This window comes from Periplaneta americana, chromosome 5 (assembly GCF_040183065.1).
Source record: "Periplaneta americana isolate PAMFEO1 chromosome 5, P.americana_PAMFEO1_priV1, whole genome shotgun sequence".
Lineage (NCBI taxonomy): Eukaryota > Metazoa > Arthropoda > Insecta > Blattodea > Blattidae > Periplaneta > Periplaneta americana.
This window is the reverse complement of record NC_091121.1, coordinates 169,603,201-169,627,434: the sequence shown is the minus strand read 5'-3', so window position 1 is coordinate 169,627,434 and position 24,234 is coordinate 169,603,201. Positions and strand designations below refer to the sequence as shown.

Here is a 24,234-nt window from a genome sequence, read left to right as displayed (position 1 = left end):
TTTGAAACTTTGTTGCAGAAACATTCTGAAGACAGTTAATAGATTGTGATAATGTATCATATGTTTTCTTGTTCATTTCTTTCTTCGTTACACGTACTAAACATTAGTTTGTAACCTTATACTGTATAAAATCATATTTAAGTGCTTGACGTAAGAAAAATGAAAATCCGTTAATAAGTCAGACAGTTGCTTCACTTCCCCTTCGGGTGTCCGCTTCCCTCCATAGGTGCTATGCACGTTGCAGGTTACACAGTGGCTAGGCGCACGATCATATTTTCGCCACGGCTGTTCTCAAGTATTTTACATTTCTTCTGGGACACCCTGTATAAATGAAAATCAAAATAAATACATTACAATGTTAAAGAAACTACTACTTTAATGTTGTAGTATGGATGTTTCGTGCAACCACAGAAATTTCCTTAAATCCGAAGTCAATTTTTATCGCCTTCTTAAGATTCATTCCCCAGGGTCGGATTTGAATTCAGACCCTCTTATACAGTGGCAAGCGTGATAACCTCTAGACCATCGAGGACGATTTTATTTGCAGACATGAAGGAAAAGAAATAGGAGGAGAAAGTAATGGATTTCGAGTAAAGTAGAGATTTTTGTACGTTGTTGAAGTTATGTAATATGTCATTTTTATGTGCTGAGTTTCCAGGAATCACTATGAATTGTGATTCAAAAAGAAAAGTAGTTGAAGGTCATATAAACTTTGGTCTTAAAGAGCGGCAAAACTTTTTCTATCAGAAACTCGTGCTTCAGTTTTCAATTGAAAACCATTCCAAACGTAAGTCATTCATTTTATCGCAAAGCCATTTTCCAATTTTCACAAAGACTAGTCTGATGGAGATTCTAAGCATGCTTTCTCGTAATAAAGAGAATGAATTTAATATCTGTTATTACGACCAGAACATATTTTGCGAATTATAAATTCGACTACAAGGAGTTAAATCCAGCCAATAAACTTTACGATTATTCTGAGTCTTTTATCGGCGGTAAAATTCCTTCTGAGAAATATAGAGAAAAGGAGATAAATACCCCGTTCTGAAGACTTCGACCATTTTCTTTATAGCCTCCATTTATTGTTCTCTTCAACAATAGGAAGTGTTGAGCAGCTAATCTCAGTGGTGAGTGAATGAAGACCGGTTTGTATATGATGTAAATTCCTTCTGCGTCGAACACAATTTGAATAATAAACCCTACAGAAGCATTGGCAATACGCCCACGTTTTCTCGATAGCATTATAATTGATGTATTTTAGACGCGCTAATAAATTGATAGCAGAGGTTATCTGAATCTTAAAATGATAAATAATGAAAAATTCAACAAGTAAGAACAACATCGCACTCTTCTAAATCGTTTGAGTTGACAGACTGAAGCTTTATAGATCATCAACATGATCATCATCCTAGACAGTTGCCTAGGGCGGTAATTTCCAGGGAGGCGGCATTCTCTCTCTCTCTCTCTCTTCCTTTATACGTTTCTTTTTTTAATTTTAATTTAAAATGAACTTTGTTTTTGAAAGTTCGTAAATCTTTATCTTGTAGAAGTCAGATATTGTTTTGTTGTCGCATTGTCGCGGTCGCAGCGAATGTAAAAGGAAAGTGTCCAGCTGCATAAATAATTTGTTCACACGTACCAAAAATTATTAAGTCAGCTTCTAAATACTGGTTTCGAGAATCAAATTTATATTAATTTTGAACCAAATTTTCAATTATTTCGTGAAATAAAGAGATTGTTTTGTTAACTCTTTATCAGGGTTTGAGGTTATATTTATTTTTTTTAGTGAAATCTTATGACTCAATCATTTTCAAGTATGAATATTGAGTCATATTCTATTTAAAAATATTCTCTTGGATACAGAAATATCCGTAATGTTTTTACAAACAATCCCCTTTTTCAAATATTTCAATCTTAATTCATACATTTCTTTAAACAGTTTTTTTGTCTTTCACAGAACTTAATATTTCGTGACTTAAGGAGTTTCTCATAAAACCTATTCAGTTCTTTAATAGAATGAATCTTTTGTCACTTGTTTTTGTAAATATCGTTACCTCACAACAACAGTGGAATATCTTGCAAAAATCATATTTTAAATAATGAGGATAAAAATTCCTATTGAACATCGAGTGGAATGTGTAAACAAACTTTTGATTTAATATGAAGCTAAAACAACAAGAAACTGACTGATCTACAAAATGAAGCTAACTTAAAACTTAGTTCATCTCGAAACCACAGTTTGTCAAGATAACCTTCTGTAGTTCTGATGTAACGAATAATAATGTTCTCTCGACTTTATTCCCTTTCCGGAGAAAGCCAAGAGAAGGATTCCGGTCGCCCTAACTCGCCATGGTAACCGTTAGAGTAATGAGAATGTATGTATGTATGTATTTATTTACACTGCAATGGTTATATACCCGGTGGCAGTGGTAACTAATTACACTCAATAATGACAATAATAAACTTATTAATTAAAAATATAATTAATAATAATACTAATAATTAATACTAACAATAATTAATAATAATAATAATTACAACAACAGGGAATATACTAAATTTAATGAAACTATCACTTAAAATAACATTTTAAATATTCTAATTTGTATCTTAAAACTAAGATCGAACTAAAACCCACGAGTATGATATGTTCATATCTGCACAAGTATCTTTCAACATTACACTCATTTCGCTGTCAACTCACTCACTGGACTGGAACTACGACACATTTCTCTGATTCTATCCTGATTTCACTAACACTTCAAAAACATTTCACTGTTCAAATACTTTGCACTGCCACTATAAACTATAAAGCTTCACTGACAGGAACACGTTTCACTTACACAGCACACTTCACTGACACGACATACTTCTTCACTGATACAACACACTTCACTGACACAACATAATTCTTCACTGATACAACACTTCAATAACAACATATCATTTACACCCTTTAAATACTGTGTATAATTACCGTCTATTAGTAAGGTCCTTAATCCTATTTTTAAATGCATTTTTGGTTGTTGGTAAAGTCTTTAGTAAGTCTGCAGGTAAAGCATTCCAGTCCCTGATAGTACGATTGAGAAAAGAAAACTTTCCAGTGTCCGTCCTCTGTCTTCTTTCCCTCAGTTTATATGAGTGGTCGTTCCTTGAAGAGTAATTTGGCGGCTGCAACCTATTTTTTATTTCTCTCCAGGCAGGTTCACCTCTGTATGTTTTGAACAGTGCGCATAATCGAATTCGCGTTCTCCTGTCCGTGAGTGTGTCCTATTTTAATGGTGAATTTTTCCGACAACACTTGAGAGCCCGTTTTTTAATCTTTTCAAGTGTCTTAATATGTTCTAATCTCTAAGGATCCCAACATGCAGCACCATTACCATTGAATGACTGTCAATGTTCAATAGGACAGAGATTCAGTTGCAAATTGGAGATTAAAATGAAGCCTATCTGAGTCACGCAGAGAGAATCATTCAGTAGTGAGGTTAATCAAAATGCTCGCTGAAAACCACTTTGGTGGGAAACAGAATCTATTAACTTGTATCGGGCCTGCTGCTACGAGCTGAGGGCGTTGAATGTTTTATGAGCAAATGCGTCAAAATGTATTGGATTATAGGTGCTGCTGCTGCTGTATTATTCAGTTGTTTATGCCGTACACGCACGCGCTAGGTCGGAAGCCGGGCTCTGCGGGCACTGTAACATTAATTTCCCTTGATTTCAATAACGTCATAACTTTGCTGTTGAACGCTTTGGTGATGTTCAGAACAGAAAGCACGTTTAATCTTCTTCACGACGCGCCTACTTGAAGATTATGTTTTGCTCACTGCAGCTCGCATTTCGTATTTCTTATTTATTTATTTATTTATTTATTTATTTATTTATTTATTTATTTATTTATTTATTTATTTAATCTGACAGGTTTGAGGCCATAAGGCCTTCTCTTCCATACTACCAGATAGCACACACACACATATATATATATATATATATATATATATACATATATATATATAGACGCTGATGAAAATAATACAAATTAAATTAAAGCCCTATAGAATGTCAACAAGGTCAAAAGAACACTATAGAGCTCTCATCAAGCTAATACAAGAAAAAAAAATAAAGAAAGAAATAATAATAATAATATTAATAATAATAATAATAATAATAATAATAATAATAATAAATACATCACTTATTAATTGTCAATTTTACAACAGCATCGTTACAATATTTATTATAAGTCACGGGTTAAGCCGAAGTTGCGCAACCTGACAGGTGTTTAACAAGCAATTCCATGAACTAGAATGTGATTTTTTAATTTAAATTTGAATTTTGATATTGTCCGACAGTCTCTGACATGGGCAGGGAGAGAATTCCAGAGGCGTTGAATTGATATGCTGAAAGATGATGAGTAGAAGAATGGTCTGTGCAGAGGAATAGAGAGAAGGTACATGATCCGGGTTCGAGGTAGTGAAAGGTAAACAAAACGAGATGCTAGGTAAGAGGGTGTGGAGGTGTGGATGATTTTAAATAGTAATAAGAGGGAGTTGAAGAATCTTCTTTATTTAAGTAGATTCCCAGACAACAGTTCTAGTGACGGTGTTACATGATCGAATTTTCTAATGTTACAAACGAAACGAACGCAGATATTGTGAACACGCTGTAGTCTATGGGCAAGATTAGTATTTAGATTCGTGAATAGAGAATCGCAATAATCGAAGTGGGGCATCACTAAAGTTTGGATCAGGTTCTTTTTAAGGCTGAGAGGTAAAACGTTGGTTAAGTGTCTGAGGGAATTAATTATGGAAAAAAGTTTTGTTACATATGTAGGTCACTTGACTTTCAAAATTTAAATTTGAATTTAAATATACCCCTGAATTTTTTACTGTCTTACTATATCTAATTGTGGTATTATTTATTTTTGTATTTGATGCAGTGGCTAGATCTATTTTGTTTAATGCTCTTTGGTGGCCCATTATTATAGCTTGTGATTTTTCTGGATTTAGTCTGAGTATGGGCCTACCATACAGTTTTTGTTTAGTCAACTGTCCGAAGACAGGTTTGAACCTCATAAATACAACTATAAGGCATCACTCATGAGGTAACTAAGCCAGGAGATAATGGGGTAGGTTGGCCAGTTCCTTTTCCTCTCCAATTCATACATCACTGACTAGTAACATATTACACTAATCAGACTTCATTTGCATACAAACAATAATGTTCTTCGTCTGACACATATCCTCAAGTTAGATGTACTGCCTGGTAATAGATATGCATATCAGCCAGAACCTTAATCAAAGAATAGGAAATATGTTACAAGTTTTCTGGGCATTGAATCTAAGTGGTCTTGGCTGGATAATAGTTACTGTTTTTGTTTCCCTAAAGTTTTCAGCACTCACTCGTAAAGAGATCAGCCAGCGAATAGGAATTACAAAGAATGGACACTGAGCGAATTTTCCTGTGTTTTGTTTTTCTGTGCGCCGGCGTTTAGTTCCACTTTCAAGCGCTAGAGGTTAGTGTAATCGAGCACACGCTATGATAGTAATTGAGAATAGAGTTGAGACACAGGATCCAAACATCGCCTACCTTATTGCGTAATCCAGTAAGGCTTTGCTTCAAATAAATTCGAGTTAACAGTTTTTCCTTATTTCTCAGTGACAGACTAGTTGTAATAATAATTGTTTATACTTTATATATAAGAATTATATTATAAAATAATATAATAGATTATAAAATTACGTATCAAATTTCTTTAATATTTGTATACAACATAGTATTTGAAGGAGTTCGCATAGGTCAGTTTCTGTCAGATGCGTTTCCAATTCACTGTGGGCTAAAGCAAGGAGATGCATTATCACCTTTACTCTTTAACTTTGCTCTAGAGTATACCAGTAGGAAAGTCCAGGATAACAGAGAGGGTTTGGAATTGAACGGTTTACATCAGCTGCTTGTCTATGCGGACGTGAATATGTTAGGAGAAAATCCACAAACGATTAGGGAAAACACGGGAATTTTACTGGAAGCAAGTAAAGAGATAGGTTTGGAAGTAAATCCCGAAAAGACAAAGTATATGATTAGGCCTATGTCTCGTGACGAGAATATTGTACGAAATGGAAATGTAAAAATTGGAAATTTATCTTTTGAAGAGTGTAGAAGTTGAAATATCTGGGAGCAACAGTAACAAATATAAATCATACTCGGGAGGAAATTAAACACAGAATAAATATGGGAAATATCTGTTATTATTCGTTTGAGAAACTTTTATCATTCAGTCTGCTGTCAAAAAATTTGAAAGTTAGAATTTATAAAACAGTTATATTACCGGTTGTTCTTTATGGTTGTCAAACTTGGACTCTCACTTTGAGAGAGGAACATAGGTTAAGGGTGTTTGAGAATAAGGTGCTTAGGAAAATATTTGGGGCTAAGGGGGATGAAGTTACAGGAGAATGGAGGAAGTTACACAACGCAGAACTGCACGCATTGTATTCTTCACCTGACATAATTAGGAACATAAAATCCAGACGTTTGAGATGGGCAGGACATGTAGCACGTATGGGCGAATCCAGAAATGCATATAGAGTGTTAGTTGGGAGCCCGGAGGGAAAAGACCTTTAGGGAGACCGAGACATAGGTGGGAGGATGATATTAAAATGGATTTGAAGGAGGTGGGATATTATGATAGAGAATGGATTAATCTTGCTCAGGATAGAGACCAATGGTGGGCTTATGTGAGGGCTGCAATGAACCTTCGGGTTCCTTAAAAGCCAGTAAGTATACAATATAATAAAGTTATATGGTTTTACTTCTCACAGGAGTTTTGTTTTTCCATTTTCAGCGCTGTAAAATCATTACATATTTTAATTGTTGTTGTTGGGGTCAACGTCTCAATTCCCATTATAAAGGAACTCTAGAGTCTACGTATTACAGTTAATGACGGATTTATTATTTCATCGGTCCAATTTATTTTATTTGAGTACATATTGTACCTACATGTATTAATTATGTGTTATATTTCCGCTGTGTCGACTGCTAGTTGGTGTGATATCAGTGCCAACTCCTGGGAGAAATCAGAACCTCACGCTCTAACTGGTTTGAAATTCATTGAAATCAGTCCTGCTACATCAAAGGTACCGACGCGAAGTGTCCATACTGTATAATTACCTATACGCTGGATCTGCTATTAATTTATGTTCTTCAAAGAGCTATTGTTGAAATATTTTGAGAGTCTGCACTGTTAATTCCAGAACTTTTTACTCTGTACTATATTCTTCCTTCCATTTATGTTCAATTCCTTGGGTTCATAACAATCAATCTTACAGTTCAAATGAATATTTTGACTTATATGTGTCACAGTTCTTTAGAAACTGGAAAAATGAAGGACATTAACTCATCCGTAACATCCGTGACAAAATATGTGTAAAATCTGTATCATGGAAGAAACAGCTATAAAATATTTACCGGTTATGTTTTTGTGAACTAATTGGATGCCATGAGATTTGCATAGCTTCCACATGGACATTATGAGAATGAATATATTTTTGCTTGAGGCAAAAACCTGAGTTTTATACTTTTTGTTAATAAGGTGTGAAATGAGTTCACAAATCTTGTAACATCCGTGACGGAACCTTTTCTTTATTTTCTGCAATAATAATACATTTTATTCAATAACTTTTTTTCTCTAAAATGATAATAATCTTCTACTTTGATTCTAATAATACAAGTTGAAGTGTATATAGTATTTGTGGATTTAGAAAAGGCATTTGACAGAGTCGATTGGAATAAACTGATGGGATACTAAAGAAAATTCGTGTGGATTGGAAAGAGAAGAGTCTGTTAAGTAATCTTTATATAAAACAACGAGTCAATCAAAACAGGAGAAGAAATGTCAGAAGGAAGTGAAATTGGGAGAGGAGAAGTACGTCAAAGATGTCCTTTATCACCTACCTTGTTCAACATCTACTTGAAGGATTTAGTAAAGATCTGTTTTCAGAACATGGGAGGAGTGATAGCAGGAGGAACAAGAATATAGTGCGTAAGATTTACAGATGATATGACGTTAGCAGAAGAGGAGATGATACTAAGGGATATGCTACTGGAGCTAAATGACAGCTGTGAGCAGTATGGGATGAAGATAAATGCAAATAAGACGAAGAGCATGGTCATAGGAAGAAAAATGCAGAAGATAAACTTGCGAATTCTAAATCAGGCAGTAGAGTAAGTGGACAGCTTCAAATACTTGGCGTGTGCTATAAAGAGTAACATGAGCTGCTGCCAGGAAGTAAAAACGAGAATAACATTGGTCGAGGAAAGTTTTAATAGAAAAAGGAGCATCTTTTGCGAACCTCTTGAAAACGAACTAAGGAAGAGACTAGAAGTGCTTTGTATGGAGTGTGGTATTGTATGGGGCAGAAACATGGTCATTACGACGAAGTGAAGAGAAGCGAATAGAAGAATTTGAAATGTGGATATGAAGAAAAATGGAACGTGTGACGTGGACTTACAGAATGAGAAATGAAGTTGTGTTGGAAAGAGTGGGAGAAGAAAGAATGATGCTGAAATTGATCAGGAAGAGGAAAAGGAATTGGTTGGGTCACTGGCTGAGAAGAAACTACCTACTGAAGGATGTACTGGAAGGAATGGTGAACGGAAGAAGAGTTCGGGGCAGAAGAAGATATCAGATCATAGACAACATTAAGATATATGGAACATATTAGAAGAGAAAGAGGAAGGCAGAAAATAGGAAAGATTGGAGAGAGCTGGGTTTGTAGTGAAAGACATTCCTTTGGACAGAACACATGAATGAATGAATGAATGAATGAAAGTTGATAACAGTGTTTTCATTTTCAATATATAGAGTTTAAAAATAGTAGAAATGTAACATCCGTGACAACTGGAATGGCTGTACAATTTTGTAACGTTCTTACATAAGTACTGCGCTAACGTAAGAAACTTTGGAAATACAGTAACATGCAAATTAATCCGAACAACGTAATTACTTATGCAAAAACACTCAAACGGGATTAAACAAAAAAAATCTAAGACATACCTCAGTAATCTATATGGCCTCCCTTGTTCCTAATAACAGCTCTGAGACGATTTGGCATGGATTCCACTAATTTTCCACAAATATTTTTAATTTCTTCGTCGCGAAACCATACACCAATGAGGGCAGAAATCATCTTCTCCTTTGTAGAACAATCCATTTTATGCATTCTTCTTTTGCAAATTGACCACAAGTTCTCAATGGGGTTGATGTCGGATGAGTTGCCTGGCCAGGGGAGTACCTGAATATTCTTCTTGTTGAAGAATTCTGTAGTTTTTCGAGACATATGGCATGGTGCCAGTTCTTGTTGGAACACACCTCTGCCAACCGGAAAAGATTTTTACAGCTGGGGTACGATTCTGGTTTCAAATAAGTGAATATATTTGTCAGAATTCATCATTCCCTTGATAGGTATTAATGCTCCAGGCCCTTCATGTGTAAAACAACCCCAAAACATTACTTTAGGGGGGTATTTGGGTGCTTGTTGGAGATGATCTGCTGTTACTTTTTCGGATCCTTCCCGTATGTAAGAAACACGGTGGCCGTGGACCTCGAAATGAGACTCATCGGAAAAAAGTACATACATTCTTCCAGTCATTCACTGTCCAGTGTTGATGTAATTTTGCCCACATTAAGCGTTTTTTGCACATAACAGGAGTTAGCAGTTGCTTCTTAATAGGCTTACGAGTCCTTCGTTCAGCTTCCAAAAGCCTACGCCGCAACTGTTGTGATGTGAATATTCGCCCCAGTGGTAGCCATTAACTCGCGTGTTAAGTCATCAGCAGTTAGTCTAGGATTTAATTAACTTTCCCTGACAATTAAACGATCATCTGCAGGTGAAGTCTTTCTTTTCCGGCCACAGTTTCCTTTTTCTGGGATGTGATGGATCCAGTCTCCCTGTATCGTTTTATGATCGAATTAACAGTAGCCAAACCGATGTGACATTCTGCAGCAATTTGCCTCTGTGTCATAGAAGAATGTTCTGCTAATTTTATAATTTTAGACCGTTTTCGTGGAGTTGTATCCATTTGTGAAGCCGACAGAATGTACACAGGATTGCAGTATTAAGTCTTCAACACAACAGGCAAAATGTCACATATTATAAAAAAAATAATGACGGACCTTCAACAATGGAATTACACGTACTACAGATGTCAATTAAAGCGGTATGAGCAGCTGTGAAACCCAACAATGACAGAAAATGTAAAAATATGTCGTGTTCGGATTAATTTGCACACTACTGTAACAAATGGAAAGCATTGTGAATATTGGAGAAATGTGTAGTTAAAGTTCAAATATCACGAGTTGATGGAACTATAAATAAAACGATTGTCACGAAATATAGAGTGCCATAGCTGATATACTCACAAAATATGTAATTTTACGTTTGTGAACAATGCTGTTAATATTTTGAAAGTAACAGGCTGGGATTTATACTCAGAAATTGCAATACAGATTATATTTTCCTAGAATAAACGAGGGATTCTAGTTTAATGCAAGTGTATGTTTTCATTGATTTGGAACAATATTTGTGTTGGAAATAGGAATATTATTTGCTCCGCAGAACCAACAGTACTCCAATTGTGAGGCTGATCTAGGAACTGAAATAGTTTGTTCCATATATCAACTGGTCTTCATTACTTCTGTACAAAACATAACTGCTGAAGGGATAATCGTGCTAACCACACTTTGGGGCTAGCAATCTGCTAGTAGGCCTAGGCTCTTCATGGGCTATTGCACAATGGACTTGTTACAATCTACTACAAACGGTCGACATGTTTATTCTAATAAGAAAATAGTCGTACTTTACAAATCACGACATTTTCGCATGGGATCAAAAACTGTCAATTCCGAGTGAAATTTGTGATGGAGAAAAATATGTTTAGTTTTGGCGCAATACTGCAAGGGATGTTAGTTGGATCCAGATCATTTATCAACAGTAATCTCACTAGAGGTTTTGATTTATCTAGAGAAAATCAAAACTCGAGTGGGATTTAATTGACTATTACACGATTAGAGGAAATATGTAAAGATTAGAAGTAACGAAGTACTCCAATACAATAAAATATTAATTGACTTACGAAAATACAACTGTTTTCAGATGTATTATTGTACCATCTCAACATTACAAATATTACGCTAGATGGCAGTAGTGTGTTATGATTAGCTGTTTTCTTGTCATCAGTTGTACCAACTATGGAATCTTCATTGAACTCTGTGGACGGTTACTAGTCAAGAAGGCTTTGTTGATTCAGTTTAATTTTTGTTAAAACAGTTGCATTCCACTTCGATTATCCGGATCCCAGTAATCAACGTCACTTGACAGATGATTTTCAGTAAATCTTAATATTAAACAATCTCTAATACGTGATTATCCAAAATATTATATAGCAGAAGCCATAACATAACCAAAATGATATAAACAAGTGTTAGAAAAGTTTTAATTAGGGATGATGAAATGAACAAGAAACGTTTTAATTAAGGATGATGAAATAAAAAATAAACCTGAATAATTTTAAAAGGAACAATTATTGAAAGTACAATTTTTTCTAGATATAGCAGGAGGACATTGTTTTATACCGTCTAATTTTAATTATTGTTCAAGTTACAGCAATGGAAAGGAAAAAGTGTAGAATATTTCCAAAATTAAACTTCCGTAAGCTATACCTAACCCCTTAATACAACATAGGACAGACACTGGTCAAAGATCACACTCTAGTAACCTTTCGAATTATGGCATATGTTTAATATTACGTATAATATAATACAGAACTCGTTGCCATAGCCAACCCTTCTCCGACATGGCAGTATTGTGTTTTATTTTTCACTGCAGTGTTATTCGCATGAAATATCTGGTACGGATAATATTCGTAATTTGGGAAACACGGCATGTTAGGCCACCTGTAAATTAAACTAAATTAATAGTGTTTCTCTTTTTATCTGCTACAAACAGCTGAAAAGTTCACTAAAACATTTACAAACTCCAGTGGATGTTATGCTGTTAACACCTATGTATAATTTTGCTTGCTCGAATTCATTTTAAATTGCTGTTCATTACGTATTATGTTGAGAGAATAAATTTACTGTTGCTGTATGATGTGGAATTGCCTATTCTCCCACTTTAGTGCTAATTAAATTAATTAAATGTATGACCTACGTAAATTCATAAAGATAAGCTGCTTCTGGCTTCTGTAGCCAGGATAAGGTCATTCATATTATGATGCAGAATGACGAATGTTTGTTTAATTGGACCACATTTTGCAGAAAGGAATCAACCCACATTATACCTAAACTGAGAAAATTTTTAGTACTCGTAAATAGCTATCAATTGGCGAAGTACATTTCCGTACATCAGTAATTCCAGAATATTAGAGAAAGAATTGAAAATTTTATCCTAGAGATTTCACCAGACAAACTGATTCCTTGCCTAATCTGCAACTAGTTTCGCCTCTTTTTGTTCATCTTGCAACTTAGCTATGAAGATTTTAATATTATAAATAATTAAGGAGACTAAATAATTAGATTAAATATAGGCTATGTAAGATTCTTGATTCTCTGCCAAATAGGAAACCAGATATTGTTGAAAAATATTAAATATATTTTTCTACTCTATCAAGACCAGATAAGAGCTATCCTGCTATAGTTATTAAACATTTTACTTGATTTCCACGCTGAGGAAATTCCTATCTTTTGTTAGGCTTTGTAGAAAGAATACCTTCACACGACACGATAACACCAGTTTAGTTAAAATATTAATAATATCATTACGAAATTCATAGTGAAATGTTTGACTGAAATAACTAAGAAATAGTACAGTGCGTATAACCAAATCCACAGTTTATGACGCGTGAATTAGGTAATGGGAACGTTGAGAGCGAGTATCTTATCTTTTTTTATTTTATTTTATTTTAAATCCACCACCAACAGAAGCAGGTTTCCAATTACAGGTGGCTTACATAGATATATACAAAAAATACATAATAAGAGAAAAAACAACAAAACAAACAACACAAACGAAAGAAATAAAACACATAATGGTCATAGATACTAGAATATAATATTACAGTGTTAATATAGTGCCAAATGTCAATATAATTATGCAAAATTATTTAAAAACTAAAGTAAAACATTATAATACACTTCTTCATAATTTAAATATCTAAGGAAATACAATTCTTGTTAATATTGTATGAAATGTTTCAATTGTTAAACTGAAATTCAATTGAGAATAAGAGTTTAAAGACACATAACAAACAATGGAGAGTTCTTGAAGAAAACAGTTCTAGGAATAGGAATAACAAAAGGTTGCCTATGACATAATTCTGTTTTTTTTTTACATTGAACTGAAGGAATTTAAGAAAATCACAGTTATTCAATATACCGTTAACAGTCTTATAGAGTAAAATTTGGCTATTTATTAATCATCGAGATTTTAAAGTTTTATAGTTAAATTAAAAAAGTAACTGATTATATGAAATTTTCTTGTCATAAGACGACACGTGATGTTTTTTTTTAATATAAATAACGTAAAATTCTTTTCTGTATCCTTTCTATTTGCATCTGATGGGACTGGAACTGAGGTGACCATATTACAGACGCATACTCTAGCTTACTTCTAACTAAAGTTTTATATAGAGTATCAATAATATTTATATTTTTTAATTCTTTTGTATTTCTGATTATAAATCCTAATTTTCTATATGCATCAATTACTACGTGATTTAAGTGCATTTTAAAACATAAGTTGTGTGTAAAATAAATACCCAAATCCTTACATGATTCTACTCTAGGTAACTTCACACCATTAATTTCATACGAATTTTGAGCAACTGTCTTATTTTTAGAATACGTCATAAAGCAACATTTATTAAGATTTAACAGTAGAAAATTATCGATAATCCATCTATATAGTCTGTCTAAATCATGCTGTCTGTGGGCGAGAAAGCTGACAACTGTGATCGGCAGATTTCTGACATCACATATGTTTAGGAGGTGGTACCACTGTCAGCCGAAGTGCCAACAGATGCCACTGACTGGACAATGTACTCAAAGACACATCCCAGAAACGCAAAGTGCGAGTGTCTTGCCTTTGACGCAGACATTGAACACTAATGGCCGGTTTGTCCAAGTATTGTTAGAACACTTAACGACTGTTAAACAGTACCGGCACAGTCTATTGTTCCTAGCACCCGCACAATTCAACCGTCGTGACTGTATATACTAGACTGTGGTGTAACTAAGTGTGCTAGCGCATCAATCTCGCTGTGGAGAGAATTATGCTACAGCCAGTGCCAGCGTTTTGGCGCGTGTCATTGAGTACAAAGCCAGTCAGTGAGCACTTGTTGCCAGTGCAGCAGAACGGTACCACCCAAGTACACGTCGCGTCAGCAAACTGCCAATCACAATTGTCAGTCTTATGGCCAGTTTTTCCAAGTAATGTTTAATTTGGCTTAACAAATGTTAAATTAACAGCTGGTTTATTTCTAACGTTTTGTTAAGATGTTTTCCATTTTTACAATACAATTTTGTTTAAAATAACCAACACTTAACTTTAACTGTCGTTAATACTATTCTAACTACTCAACAGCAGTTGGTAATGATTTTGCATATGTAAGACAACTTCTTATTGGCTGATATTATTATTTAAATTCTGTACTGTAGAGTAAGTCATGAAACATGTATAAAATCGTAACTTGTTACAGTAGCCATGATTCATACAGTATAGAGAGTTGATAAATGAAAGTTGCATTGACTACTATTGAATAATAATAATTATTATAAGTATGGTTGTATTTTATAATGCTAAATATGAATTTCTGTTTAGAAAAATCTCAGCATTATGACCACTAGGTGACAATAATTACACGAATGTGTGTGTAGTCAACTGTACACAAAACCCGAGGAGAATTCCGTATCATATAAAATTCTCTAATTCAGGTCCATGTATAAATTATATGTAATTTCGTCCTAAAGAAGCAATTGCTGCTGAAACATTTTATTATTTACTCACTGCATATTTTGAAGCATTATTGACATCGGCTATAGTTGAAGAGCCAGTAACATGGAATCTAGAGTTAATAGTAGCTGGTGAATTGGAACAAGTGGCCTATTTCTGTTTGTAGGATATTCAAATCTGACTTCAATTTCTTGCCACGTCGATATCGCACATTTCCTCAATATTAAAGGGGTAATAGCTCAGCACCGAAATGAGCGTCAGTATGATAATCAGTTGACTTATAAAGATTATCTTCCCTATATTAATATTCCAAAATATCTTTTAAATTATATATTACCAGTCTTATGGCCGGTTTCACAAAGCTTCATTAAGGTTTTAATGATTCATTAATGTATTTACTGGTTCATTAAATCATTTTTATATCTCATCAAGCATCTTGAACCTAACGAACCAGTAAAACTATCATTAAATTTAGTGATAGAAATTTCCGTCTTTAAATTTTTAATTATTCATTAGTTGCAATATAAAATGGCGGAACGTTTCGACGCAGAATTGTTATATCTGGAACTGGTCGAAAATTAAGAGTCAAATGGAGATAATGTTAACTATTTAAAAACCGATCATTTTGATCATTTGAATAACACAAAAATTCACAAAAGATACCGCGTCACGAAGATCGTGGTACCGGTACTCAAAATTTTAGAAGAAACTGATCATAGGTTAGAATATCATAAAAACGACTGAGACAAAGCTGAAACTAGTCAACTAGGTAACATACAACTGAGTTTTATTTTAAGACATGAAAGTGATTATTATAACTGCATACCGGTACCTAAGAAATATTAGTAAATTAATACATAATGTGCATTCAAACATAACAAAACTTAATTGGTATATTAACTTTCATTTATTAGAATTATATTATAGCTAGCGATAAGATATGTTTGCACTGGCTTTAAAACAGAAGCGAAAGAGCTGGATTCTTGGAATTTATAATCATTTTCTTTCCGATGGAAATTTAATTTTCCAGCAGGATAATCACCCCGCGCACACCGCCATAAACGTTCAAAGACGGTTCACGGAAAAGCATGAAAAAGAGGACTGACGAATATCGAGACATCCCACCTCAAAATCCAGATCAGTTCTGGGATCAAGTTCTGGTTACCTGGGAAGATTTCGCTAAGGACCAGAACTATTTCCGCGATCTGGTGGACTCAATTCCCCGAAAATGGCAGGCAGTGATAGACGCCGATGGCATGTGGACAATGTATTAGATCCACATGTGTATTTCTTTTATTTTTCTTTAATTTGATAAGTTCCACTACACAATATTATAAAAATGAAGAATGGTAACATGTATAAAAATTAGTTACGTTAAAAAAAAAGTTATCGCCGAGAACCGAACACGGGCCCCTGAGCCACCACGCTACTGACTACTCCATCTGGGTACCATGACGTAACCAGCGCGACGAGGCACATATAGCTTCTAGGCTTGAAGTCTACGGACACAGCTCACATACAAACGTAATCGTGTAAATATTTCAATGTTCAGTACTAGTTAATGTTTCATTTGGACTGATTTACTGAAGCTTGGTGAAACCGTCCCTTACTCTAAACATTCCTCAAAGAGAAACATAACATGTTACTTTCACAACTTTTGTCTGAACAGCTGTGGTGTTATCCGCCATGTTTTAACTGTTTGTTAAATGAGTTAACGGCCTGAAATCCTACATTTAAAGTTAACAAACGGTTAAGAATCTGTTAAGCCAAACTGGTGTTGAACAAATGGAAAAACTGTATTTAACAAACTTTTGAAGGTTTAACAGTCGTTATGTCTTTTAACAATACTTGGACAAACCGGCCATAAGACTGACAATTGTGATTGGCAGTTTGCTGACGCGACGTGTACTTGGGTGGTACCGTTCTGCTGCACTGGCAACAAGTGCTCACTGACTGGCTTTGCACTCAAGGACACGCGCCAAAACGCTGACACTGGCTGTAGCATAATTCTCTCCACAGCGAGATTGATGCGCTAGCACACTTAGTTACACCACAGTCTAGTATATACAGTCACGAAGCTTGAGTTGTGAGGGTGCTGGGAACAATAGACTGTCCCGGTACTATTTCGCATTGTCTGTAATGAGGCGATATTAGCGATCCTAGTGGTTAGCAACTATCTATGGATGCATATTTACTACGTATTGAGCTTCGTGACTGTATATACTAGACTGTGGTTACACTCAGTTATGATGACAACGGATTCGCTAAACTGAGCGATATAAAATGCTTTTCAGTTCAATGGTACTATAGTCGCGTCGGTGTTATTTCCGGAATGACCCCTCATCTTGGCTTACTTACTTACAAATGGCTTTTAAGGAACCCGAAGTTTCATTGTCGCCCTCACATAAGCCCACCATCGGTCCCTATCCAGTGCAAGATTAATCCACTCTCTATCATCATATCCCATCTCCCTCAAATCCATTTTAATATCCTCCCATCTACGTCTCGGCCTCCCCAAAGGTCTTTTTCCCTCCGGCCTCCCAATTAACACTCTATATGCATTTCTGGATTCGCCCATATGTGCTACATGCCCTACCCATCTCAAACGTCTGGATTTAATGTTCCTAATTATGTCAGGTGAAAAATACAATGCGTGAAGTTCTGCGTTGTGTAACTTTCTCCATTCTCCTGTAACTTCATCCCTCTTAGCCCGAAATATTTTCCTAAGAACCTTATTCTCAAACTCCCTTAATCCCTCCTCTTTGCTTATCCTTAGAAATGAAGGCTCTATAAAGTCTAGGTAGATATTACTGTTCGCCATTTTTGTTCTTTCGTTGTCGAACTACCAGACGTGGAATCTATTTACCGCACCGTTAAACATTATAATGCCGTATCTCCTATGATAATAAATCGACTCTCATAGGAGCTACGACATGATAATGTTTAACAGTTCAGCAAATAGCGTCCTCGTGTGCTTTCTTTTAACGCCAACGAAAGAACCAAAATGGCGGACGATTGCATTCATTATTTATCGATCCTTAGGAAGTGCATAACGTCATCAGCAGCGAATGACAAGACGCACACGTTTGAATGTAGCCGATCTGCAACGTGATTAGCTTAAGAGCGACGCGAGTTTGCCTGCTCAAGGCCATTGCTCCGTTGCCTTGCCTTAGTGTTGCCAACTTAATGCGCCCACGCGCCTCTGAGTTCACTGCTGAAGGCTTGGTTTTTCAGAACCGAGGCATGCGGGGTGCGTATCCTGCAGCTCGCATGCGTTGGTTCAGAAAAACCGAGGCTTGAGGAGACAGTTTTGCTATGCCATAAATGTTGTGTATTTTTTCATCGAATGCACTTTTGTACTTCATACCAGTGTATGCATTTTTTTTTCTTGTTGCGATTGTGTGCATGTTTTTAGTGCATGTATTTTGCATTGATATTATCGGAAGCATGATTTTACTTATGATGAAAGATGAGTGGAATTGAGAAAAATTCTCTCCGGCACCGGGATTTGAACCCGGGTTTTCAGCTCTACTTGCTGACGCTCTATTCACTAAGCCACACCGGATTTACATCCCGATGTCGGATCGAATTCTCTCAGTTTAAGTTCCACCGCTTGGGTTCCCTCTAGTGGCCTACCCTCATGCACTGCGTCATAGATGTATGATAGTGGCACAGCATCCACACATGTGGAGAGATGCACTGGTTGTGAGTGACTAAGTGACCGGAATCCGACGGAGTTAGCGCCGTCTTAAATCACAAAGTGATTATTTTCCGCTTGTCATATATTATTACGATGTACCGAAGTACATATAGTATTCCCGAGCAGAAATTCTGCGTCCTCATATGATGAAAGATGTGTTCCAATCTTGGTCCATTATTGTTTTTAATGATATTATGAATTGTGTACAACATTCTAAAATTTTATTATTTGCGGATGATATTAAATTGTATAAAGAAATCAAAACTATATCAGATTGTAAGCTACTTCAAAAAGATATTACAAACTTACATATTTGGAGTATTAATAATAAATTGTTATTTAATATTAATAAGTGTATACATATGACCTTTTCTAGATTGAAAAATACAATTAAATTTTCATATTCAGTTTTACGAGCAGAAAATGAGCATAAAGATTTAGGTATATTAGTTAGAAGTAATTTTACATTTCATAGTCATATTAATAATGTAAATTTGTCCTATAAAAGTTTAAGTTTTATTATGAGAAATTCTTGTAAATTTAAAGTCAAAACTATAATAATTTTGTATAATTCCATTGTTCGATCTAAATTAGAGTATACTGCGGTTATCTGGAACCCAGTTACTAATAAATATATTCTGTTACTAGAAAAAATTCAAAATAAATTTCTAAAATGGTTATATTATAGACTTTATAATAATTATCCCACTTCTGAGAGCTACAATGCTTCAACATTTCACTTTTATTAGTTTGCAAATTAGACAAAATTGTCAATCTTTAAACTTTCTGTATAAAATTATTAACAATAAGTTGGATTGTCTTGGTTTATTTTTTTTATATAACATTATATGCACCTAAGCTTAATACAAGGACAAATACTGAGTCCCACAAAAATTCCCCAGTTTTCCAAATGTTACAGTTATACAATAAATTGCATCCTCATCCGAATGTTGATATTTTCAATATGAATTTCTCTAGATTCAGAATTATTTGTTATCATATTTTACAGAATATTGTTGTTAATTAATTTGAAGCTACTTTCATATCTTATTTCAATTTCTCTTTTTTTTCTTTCTCTTATTTATATTTTGTTTCAGTTTTAATAAATGTATGTTTCCTTTTCCTTGTTATGTTTTATAAATTAGTTTGTCAGTCTTGAACATTGTAATTGGGCTTTGCCTGTTATGTTCAATAACGAATAAATAAATAAATAAATAAAATAAATAAATAGATAGATAAATAAATAAATAAAGAATGGATGAATGAATGAATGAATGAATGAATGAATGAATGAATGAATAAGTAAAGAAATAAGTAAATAAATAAATAGCGAAATAAATATAGAAATAAATAAATAAATAGAGAAATAAATAAGTAAATAGAGAAATAAATACGTAAATAGAGTAAATAAATGAATAGCGTAATAAATAAATAGAGAAATAAATAAATAAATAAATAAATAGAGAAATAAAAAAGTAAATAGAGAAATAAATACGTAAATAGAGAAATAAATAAGTAAATAGACAAATAAATAAGTAAATGGAGAAATAAATAAATAAATGGAGAAATAAATAAATAAAAAATAAATAGAGAAATAAATAAATAAATAGAGAAATAAATAAATAAATAAATAAATAAATAAATAAATAGAGAAATAAATAGAGAAATAAATAAATATAGAGAGAAATAAATAAATAAATAAATAGAGAAATAATTAAATAAATAGAGAAATAAATAGGTAAATAAATAAATATAGAAATAAATGAATAAACAGAGAAATAAATAAATGAATAGAGAAATAAATAAATAAATAGAGAAATAAAGAAATAAATAGAGAGATAAGGAAATAAATAGAGAAATAAAGAAATAAATAGAGAAATAAAGAAATAAATAGAGAAATAAAGAAATAAGTAAATAAATAAACGCAGTGCATGAGGGTAGGCCACTAGAGGGAACCCAAGAGGTGGAACTTAAACTGAGATTATTCAATCCGACATCAGGATGGGAATCCAGTGTGGCTTAGTGGATAGAGCGTCAGGATGTAGAGCTTAAAACCCGGGTTCAAATCACAGCACGGGAGAGAATTTTTCTCTTTTCCACTCATCTTTCATCATAAGAGGACGCTGAATTTCTGCACGAAAATATTATATGTACTTCGGCACATCATAATAATGATTTTACTTGTTTTCAGCTCATTGATTCCGCAGTACTTAACAAAATATGCTCTGAATTCTTCCTTCACACAGCTGTACCTGACGTCGAACGTGTCAACGTCCGATTTCAACATGGGCTACAGCATGACGGGCACTCTGGAGCGGGGCAGCAAGAAGAGCAACTCTTTCCAGATGACTCACTTCGCTGTCATAAGACGGCGAGATTATGAAAAACCTTAGTCCGATACCCCTCTGTACCCTGCTCCGGGTGAAGACAAGCACGTCGACGAGGACAATCCAGAAGAGGAAGAGACTTCCACCAACATCAGCCACAGCGGCTCGTCGTGTTTCCTCTTGGATGGTTGACATTGTCTGCGAATTAGTGACTCGGAAAGTGTTTGCTTAAATGTCTAGTCAACGGTGACTTTACGTCCCAGAAAACAATTTATAATGAAGATTTTTAACAAAGTGGAAATCAAGTTGGTGTAGTGTCAACAAATGTATACTGAACAAATGCATTTTATAAACTTACTCAAAAATAATCACTGTTATTAATTTTAAGAATTTAAATTTCGCAAAGTATTGCTTTATTTATGGAGTTATACATAATGATTCATGAGGAAATGTAATAGTAATATGCGTTACAAGAGCGGTATGTTGAAGTTTTCATGTTCGAGGAAAAGTTTGAAAAAGCGAAATGTAGTTGAGCTTTTTTAATTTCCGAGAATTGAAAGAAAACATACCGCTCGTGTATCGTACATTATTTTGTGCGAAGATCGTTTATTACATACCTGAAAGAGGAATTTCTAATTAGTTGCAATGATATCTCCATCTTGGTTTCTGTTCAGTGACGGCAAATTTGTAAAACAAAAATATCTATCTTCAACATTGTTGCTTTAAAATGTTTTCTGTGTTTATTATACTCCAGCAAGTCGTGATATACTCTGTCTTTTTTTCCCCCAGTCTATAAATGCGAACTTAAAACAAACGGTAAGGTTATGTAATGATTTATTTTTCATTTTAATATTTTAACAATATTATTTATGTAACATATTACAGTAATAATATCGGCATCTGGAATCTTGTTGATATTTTCACGGCTTCCTTAATGTTACTTGCATTACGAATCCAGTAACTTTAGTGGAGTTGTAGAGTTTACTTAATTTTTGCAAATATTTAAAAACAATAATTAACAGTGCTATTTACGTGAAATTGCAGTGGTAAGTTTCCAATTTATAATTATTACTATATTGAACGTCTCTAAAAATAATATGTTAGAAGCCTAAAGCAGTAAAGTCAATATGTCACTTAAGCGGTAAGAAGAGGGAAATTGTTATGTGTGTTAGGTTGGGAATACTTAATGTGGAATTTTAGACTTACCACGGATTGGTTTTGTGCGGAAACCAAGCAAATACGCACGATCTCGCACAAAAAAATTTACGATACGGTATCTTAGGCCATTTTGAGTGAAAAAGTTCATATGAACATAGGTCCGTTTTCGAACGATGGCGGAGCTAGATGAATTTATTTTGGTAAAACGTCTCACCCCAATGTGAATCAGACGTTACCTTATGCTGCTGACGTGAGACAAGATCACCGATGAATGACGTAACATTGGAATCTGCATCGTGAGCGATGTAGATAAGAGAAGAGAAACAAACCGGGTGGTGGGGCATTATAAATCTGTGGTGTTCGAGTAAAGGGGGATAAGTCATTTTTTGTGCAGATGTAATTTTGTCCCCCAGATGAACACACAAGTTAAATTATACAAATGACTGTGCAAAAATCAAAGAATACTAGCAGTTGATGTGCTTTATTTGTGTAGAAAATTAATTTAATTTTCGTTTATCTCCAAACTAATTTTTATGACTTATCTCCCTTTACTCAAACACCACAGAAATGTCACAACAAATACGCTATCACTTATCGGTTCACAGCAGTTCAGTCAGCTACCTACAGTACAGTAGTTATACAGGTACAGTTATCGGAAGTGTTAAGTTGTGTTTTTCAAGATGCCTTATAAATTTTCGGCTGCAGAATACGCCGATATTGTGTATGTTTATGGTTTGCGCGATGGAAGTACCTTGCATGCCGTCGCTGAATATGAACGACGCTTTCCGAACACAAGGATACCATATCGAAGAGTATTAACTATATATGGAGTTGGGTGAAAGGCTCGGTATAGCAAAGAAACTAGGAAACGAGAGAAGCGCTAATCGACCGTATTTTGGATGCGGCATAAAGATAGCCACGTGCAACTCTCCCGAGCGCAGCGCGATTCACGCCTGAGCGCAACAGTGCATTGAAGCAGGAGGAGGTGCCTTTGAAAACGCGCGAAAATATCGACCCCGACTTCTAGAATATTAGGTATGTATGCAAACGGGAATATAAACTTTAGATTTTTCCGTTATCTGTCTCTAAATGCGAGTTAGTACAATGGAATCTCATACGTTTTTGTGAAATCAAAGAGCCATATCTCCGTAACCGTTCGAAAACGGACCTATACTCATATGAACTTTTTCACTCAGAATGACTTCAGAATTCACATCCCAAATTTTTTACCTTCCCTCGTGAATCACTCTGTATTATGAGAAATTTCATCAAGTTACCATCAGTAATGAAGTTTCGTTGCTTTCAGTGTATTCTGTATACATATTTATGAAAATCTTATCAAGCTCAAAGAAAATATCTAGAATATTTTCATATCCCTCTTTGATTTCGAGGGCCCGTCCGCTATACAACACCGTATACACCGCAGTCTATTTACTATGCCCGCCCTCTTATTTTATACGCTAATTTCTGCTTTCATGTCAGAGAACTTTGTTGTTTCACAAGATATTCTGCGGAGACAACTGCTGTCTGAATCGATACGTTGCTTCGCAGAAACATGTGTTCGAAAAGCTAGGTTATTGGTCGAGGAAGAACTGCTAAATAGTTTTTTCTGGAGCTTTCTCGTTGATAAGAACAGGTTTTATATGAGTTCTGTAGGCTTATATGTACGACATAGGCTCTCTCGAGCTTTATTTTCTTTCCAAAGTAAACCATACTAAGACATTTTGCCGCCTTCCTTAACCCTTTCAGTCCCTAATTTATATTTAAAAAAAATTGAAGAAAAAAACTGGTTACATGATCATTCTGAGGATTCAAAAATTCCAAATCAAGTCTTCACAGAAAACCAAAATTTGGTGCCAATTTTATTTTTAATTCAGGTATATAAATGTGTCAAAAATAATATTCTCCATTTCTATCACATAGAATTTTTCAAAATATTTAAAAGTATCGAAGACATTCCAAAAAAGAAAAGAAAAACAATGTACATTATAATGTGCATAGGCCTGAAGGGGTTAAAATCTATCGGTATCAATTTCGATCGGATTTGAAA

The 24,234-nt window shown here is 34.5% G+C and overlaps 1 long non-coding RNA gene across 1 annotated transcript in view; it reads left to right on the top strand.

Annotated features, from left to right (window-relative positions):
• LOC138700552 (uncharacterized) overlaps nt 1-21,654 on the top strand; it is a 424,767-nt gene extending 403,113 nt beyond the window's left edge. Inside the window, exon 3 of the long non-coding RNA XR_011332390.1 lies at nt 20,946-21,654. This is a non-coding gene — a long non-coding RNA (uncharacterized lncRNA). The remainder of the gene's footprint in view (nt 1-20,945) is intronic.
• The last annotated feature ends 2,580 nt before the right edge of the window (nt 21,655-24,234 follow it).